Source organism: Callithrix jacchus, chromosome 4 (genome assembly GCF_049354715.1).
Source record: "Callithrix jacchus isolate 240 chromosome 4, calJac240_pri, whole genome shotgun sequence".
In the NCBI taxonomy this organism is placed as follows: domain Eukaryota; kingdom Metazoa; phylum Chordata; class Mammalia; order Primates; family Cebidae; genus Callithrix; species Callithrix jacchus.
In genome coordinates, this window is record NC_133505.1 from 175,852,473 (window position 1) to 175,858,472 (window position 6,000).

The window sequence follows — 6,000 nt, forward strand, 5'->3', positions numbered from 1 at the left end:
GGGGGGTATGCAAGCGGGCTGTGGGAGAGGGAGGGAGCTTTCAATCTGGAAAACCTCTATTTTTCCTGATGGCGCCTGTTTATTGGCAAACATCAATTTCAGAGAACAGACTAGACTTCAGGAGTGTGTGTGTGGTGTTCAAGCTCGTTGTTTGCCTTTTAAGCTATTGGTGACAAAGCCATCATTTGAATTAAAAAACAATTTCAATAGATTGACCTCAAATTCAAAACAGTATAACCCAGTTCCCCTTCGAGAATGTTCGGTGGATAACTGTCCATTCGTCAATTTGGCTTTTTCTGCCTCCAGGTTACTTTTTCCTGGGGTTGGAATGTGGAGGGCGGCCTCCCCGCTCCACCGTGCTGTGGCCTCCCCGTTCCTTCATCTGCAGAACACGTGTTTCCTGATTAAAGGTGAAGACATGCAGCTCTGCTGCTCAGCACGTAGGAGCATGCAGTGAAGACCGTGGCACTGACAGGGTGGGGAAGGAACATAGCCATGACCTCCACGTTCAGATGGGTGGGTGCAGAGGTGACAGGCCTCCTTCCTTAAGACCTGGCAGCCAGAATCAGGAGGGCTCTTTAGAGGGGGCAGAAGGAAGCCGATTGGAACATGGCCCGTGGACGGGGCATCCCCAGGTGAGAAAGGATTTCAGTCAGAGACGGTGGATGAGTGTTCATAGTGCAGAAGACAGCAGGTTCCCGGTGCAGAGCCCAGGTCCGGGTGCGTGGAATGGGCTTCACAGGTGGTGGGCGTCACGAGGTTCCCAGCAGGATGAGGTGGGTCTTCTCAGCTCCGATGTGCAGGAGGCCAGAGGGGGAGTAGAGGACAGCTCCTGGTCAGCGTCTTCCCCGTGCCCCCTGGGAGTGAGGAGGAAGGGAGATGTGAGGCTGAAGCAAAAAGCAGCCAGAGGCCTGGGCGGGAAAGCCAGTGAGGCTGAGGGAGGCATCGGCGCAGTTGAGTGCAGGAGGACCAGGCACAGACACACAGCAGGTGGAATCCTGCCCCACAAGTTCATGCCCACCCTAAACCTGTGAATGAACTTACTGGAAATACCAACACCTTCATGGGTGAAATCAGGTTAAAATGAACTGAAGTAGGGCAGGCCCGAGTCTAGTGGCTGGTGTTCTAAAGAGAACAGAGAATGTGAACACAGACACAGGGCAAGCACTGTTTGATGGAGGCAGAGACCACAGTAACACAGCCACCAGCAAAGGTCACTGAGGACTGCCAGAAACACTAGAAGCTGCGGGAGACAGGGAGGAGCCTCTGCCGAGCATCCCAAGGACGAGTAGCCCTGCCACCCCATGCGTTTAAAACTGCTGGACTCCAGAACCGCAGGGCAATGCAGGTGCGTTGTGATGCCATCATCATCGCAGCAGGGCAGGCCCAGGAGACTGAGACGGGTACCCCTTGGAGACACCACAGGCTCAGCTCCACACCACTGCCATCAAGGGAGTTGCACAGATTTGTGGTTTCGCATGCCTGTAAAAGTGATGCTTACACTCTACTCTAGTCTAGTTGTAATAGCAGGATGCCTAAAAGAGCAACGTGCATGTCTTAATTCTAAAACACTTCATTGCTCAAAACTACCAACCTGCAATGAATCGTGATCTTCTTGCTGGGGAGAGCCTTGCGTGAGTGCCGACGGCTACCGGCTGATCAGGGCGGCGGCTGTCGCAGGTTGGCAAGTGTCAAGCTCTTCAAGGGAGACCACAGTGAAGTTTGCTGCCTCCATGACTGCGTTTTATAACAAGTTTCTCTGTAGCATGTCATCCTTTTAGGTAGCAGTTTATCCACACAGGAACTTCTTTCAAAATTGATGTCAACTCTCTGAAACCCTGCTGCTGCATTATCAACTCAGCTTATGTAGCATTCCAAATTCCTTGTTGTCACCTCTGCATCTTCCCCAGGAGTGAAGCATTTCACACCTTCACTGGGAGGACACGTCATCTGAACATATCATTTGCTTTGCTCATCCACAATAAGAAACACCTGATCCATTCCAGTTTTATCACGAGAGTACAGCAGTTCAGTCCCATCCTCAGGCCTGGCTTCGAATTCTATCATTCTGTTGCTCATTCCATCATATCTTCAGTGACTTCCCCCACCAAAGCCTGGAGCCTTCAGGGCCATCCCTCACAGTGGGAATCAGCTGCTTCCAAACTCCTGTCAGTGTTGACATTTTTCCTTCTCCCATGAACCATGAACGTTCTAGTGGCATCTAGAATGGTGAATCCTTTCCAGAAGGTTTTCAGTTGACTTTGCCCAGGTTCATCAGAGGAATCACTCTCCATGGCAGCTATGGCCTCATGAAATGTGTTTGTTGAATACTAGGATTGAAAGTCCAAATCACTCCTTGATCCATTGGCTGCAGAATGGATACTGTGTTGGCAGGTGTGAAAACAACATTCTTCGCACTGAGCATCTGCATCAGAGCTCTGGGGTGACCGAGTGCATTGACAAAGAGCAGTCACATTCTAAAACAGATCTTCTTTTGTGCAGCAGGTCTCAACAGTGGGCTTAAAATATTTAGCAAACCATGCTGAGAACAGATTTGCTGTCACCTAGACTTTTTTGATGCATTTAAAGGGCACAAGAATAACAGATTTAGGATAGTTCTTAAGGGCCTGAAGATTTTCAGACAGGTACATGAGCATAAGCTTCAGCTTTGAGTCACCAGCTGCATTAGCCTCTAATAAAAGTGACAGCCTGGCCTTTGAATATTTGAAGCCCGGCATTGACCCCTCTCTACTGTGACAGCTGCAGACGGCCTCTTCTGATAGAAGACAAGTTCCCCTTCATGGAAATTCGGTTGTTGAGTGTAGCAGTCGTTTTTTAGCCGAATCGCTTGCTGCAGCCTCTCCGTCAGCACCTGCCGCCTCACCTTGCGCTTCCATCTTACAGAGACGGCTTCTTCCCTGAACTCCGAGAATCAATCTCTGCCAGCTTGGAGCTTTTCTTCTGCAGCTTCCTATTCTCTCTCAGCCCTCGCGGAGTTCAAGAGATTAGAGCCTTGCTTCAGATTAAGCTTCGGCTTCAGAGAATGTTGTGGCTGGTTTGATTTTCTCTTCAGGACACTCAAACTTTCTCCCTGCCAGCGACGAGGCTGTTCTGCTTTCTTATCATCTGTGTGCTCACTGGAGGAGGACTTTCCATTTCAGAACTTTTCCTTTGCATTTGCAACGTGGCTAACTGGCACAAGAGGCCACGCTTTCAGCCTGCCTCAGCGTGGACGTGCCTTCGTCACTAAGCTCAGTCATGTCTAGCTTTTGATTTGAAGCAAGAAATCAAAACTCTTAAACTCTTCCTTTCACTTGAACTCTTAGAGGCCACAGTAGGTGATTCGTTGGCTTAATTTCAATATTGTTGCTCTCAGGGAATAGGGAGGCCCAAACAGAGAGGGAAAGACGGACCCGCCGTCCTTGGGGAAGTCAGAGCACATACAATGCTCATCAATGATCTTTGCCATCTTATGTGGCTGCCACTGTGGGTGGCCCAAAACAATCAACATTTAAGGTCGCCCATCACAGATCACGATCGCAGACATAATAATCATGAAAAATGTGAAATATCGTAAGAATTGCAAAACATGACACGGAACCACAAACGAAACACTGCAGTTGGAGAAATGGCACCTGCACCCTTGCAGGACTGCCACAGACCTCCCTTTGTCACCCACAGCGTCTGTCAAGTCCAACAGATTGAATCACAATAAAATGAGCAATACCTGTGCAGACGCATGGCCTGAAACGTCCATCACTCCAGATGTTTCTAAAGCAGTCATGCAGTCCCAAAGATGCCCCGTCACAGTGGGAGTCCCTAAAAGAGGTAGATCAGAGACAGGCTCTGAGGCAGGGGAGCATGTGTGTGGTGCTGATGACTTAGGGAGGGGGAGGCAGGCAGGGCAGTAGCAATTTGAGAACCACAGGAGGAGGACTGTGGGCTCTGTGCTCAGTCCTGGCCATGAGCGTTCCCATCAGTGGCCGGTGCCTCAGAGGAGACAGCAAGCAAACTCGCACCCGTGGCAGCCCCCAAGGCAACGTCCTGTGACTAGGGAGCAAAAGATCTCGGCGGGCAGAAAGGGCAGCCCAAGCTCGTCACCCAAACGGCCCATGCCAAGCAGAGGGTAGCTTGCCTTCCAAGGGCACCAGACTGGCCAGACCAATGTCTCCATAATCTGGGAACCAAACTCCCAGAATGGAAGGCAGGTGAATGTCAGAGCTGAGATGCAAAGAGGGGAAGTGAGGGAGGCATTGAGAGCATGGAACGCCAGCACCTCCAGTCCAGCAGGGAGACAGGCGTGGACCAGGACACAGGAGGCCTTGGGACAGGGAGGACGAATTGGAGATTCAGGCAGCTCAGAGCAAGAGGATGAATGGAAACATGTCCACTTGCCCAAGCACTGTCTCCACTTAAGGCAGGGGGCAGAGGGTGGGGGCTTGGGCTGTGCCCACAGGCACAGACAAAGTAACCCTGTTCCTTTTCCTGTGTATGCTGTGAGTCAGTGCAGCTTGGGTGGAACTGAAGCAAGAGGGACTGGCCCCAGCCCTGGCCTTGGGAATTCTGGGCCCCTCTCCAGGGAAGCATCCTGGTCCCAGGGGCCCCAGGGTCAGCAAGGCAAGGCCAGAGCCAGGAGGGAGTGAGCTGGGGGTGCCCAGCACCAGCCTCACCTTCTCTGCTCTCTGCCTTGGGAGGGTCCCAGGGGAAGGAGCTGGGAGGCATAGGACACATGGTGGCCTTCCTGTCCTGGGACATATTCAGGTCTTCCGGGCACAGCAGTGGGTCCCGGTGCCCCGGAGCAGGGACAGGGAGCCAGATGCCAAGAGGTTGCTGGGGCAGGCATCTGTTTCCTCTTAGCCTGTGGGCTCAGTGACCAAGCAGCAGGTCTCACGTCCCCTCCCATCCAACAGGACAGCATGAGTGAGTCCTGGGCAAGTACGCTGCCTGGACTGGGAGCAAGAGGAAGAAAATGCCTTTGAAAAGCTCATGAGGACAGAGGCAGGGTGGGATCAGGGTTGGGGTAAACAGAGCACTCACACAGGAAGACTGCTGCTCGGCTTGGGCAGGACGGAGGCACACACGGCCCGCGGACGGGAAGGCAGATGGAGGCACCTCTCTTCCTGGGAGAGGCAGGCAAGGTGATGGGTTGAGCAGAGAGTTCAGCTCCGGCTACTGTGCCACTGTGACCGTCCCCTGGGACCTTTGCTCTCTGCTCTGTAGAATGGGTGACAACAAGCCCACCCCAGGGTGGTGGCCAGGATAAAAGTGCCCTGCTGAGTTCCAGTCACTCAAGTCTTGCTGCTCCAAGCACAATCTTGGAGTGGGGGAGCTTGTTCAAAGGCCACTGTCAGATTCTCCAACCCTCACCTCCTGAGTCAGAAGCTGCCTGTAGGCCAGGTCCAGTGTCCTGTGTGTGCACTTCAGCTGGAGCAGCTGTGCAGGGAAAGTCTGTCCGCTTGCTCTTTCCATAATTTTAGCAAGCTCTAAGCAGCACCCATCCGGTGGGCATGTATCCCCAGATCACCTTGGGCTGCGTAGGAAGCAGGTTCAGGCCACAGAGAAGAGCAGGAAGAGGTGATAGAAAAGCCTCTGAGTCAGAAGGGCTGTGACGAGTGTGCCTGGCCCCGGCCCCCGCCCGTGCTGTCTTCAGCCCAGGCCTATGCACATTCTCCGTGTCTGCTTCCTTTTCAGCCCTTGCGTCACTGTGAAAGGGACACAGCCACACCAGGATTTTCAGATTCTGATGCAGCCCATGAACACACGGACAATGGAAACCGTGGATCAGGGGCAGGAGTGTCCAGGGGAGAAGGGGGCCCTTGCCCTCACCACACCTGTGGTCCATGTGCTGGGGGCTCCGTCTGCCCCTCCCCGCTCCCTCTTTCCAGTGGCCTCACCTGTCTCCTGCCCTCTAACCAAGGATCACCCTGTCTTTAGACTCATCCATCCGGTTTCCACTGAAATATGCCCACTGGATGTAAAACTCCTCCCTATTCCCAGGAA

At 52.9% G+C, this 6,000-nt stretch overlaps 1 long non-coding RNA gene across 1 annotated transcript; it reads right to left on the reverse strand.

Annotated features, from left to right (window-relative positions):
- Positions 1-59: 59 nt before the first annotated feature.
- Positions 60-5,706, reverse strand: LOC144582378 (uncharacterized). The gene is made up of 3 exons (XR_013534980.1): positions 5,038-5,706; positions 3,728-3,819; positions 60-857 (listed from the first exon to the last, which is right to left on the reverse strand). It is a non-coding gene; the product is annotated as an uncharacterized LOC144582378 (long non-coding RNA).
- Positions 5,707-6,000: the final 294 nt, after the last annotated feature.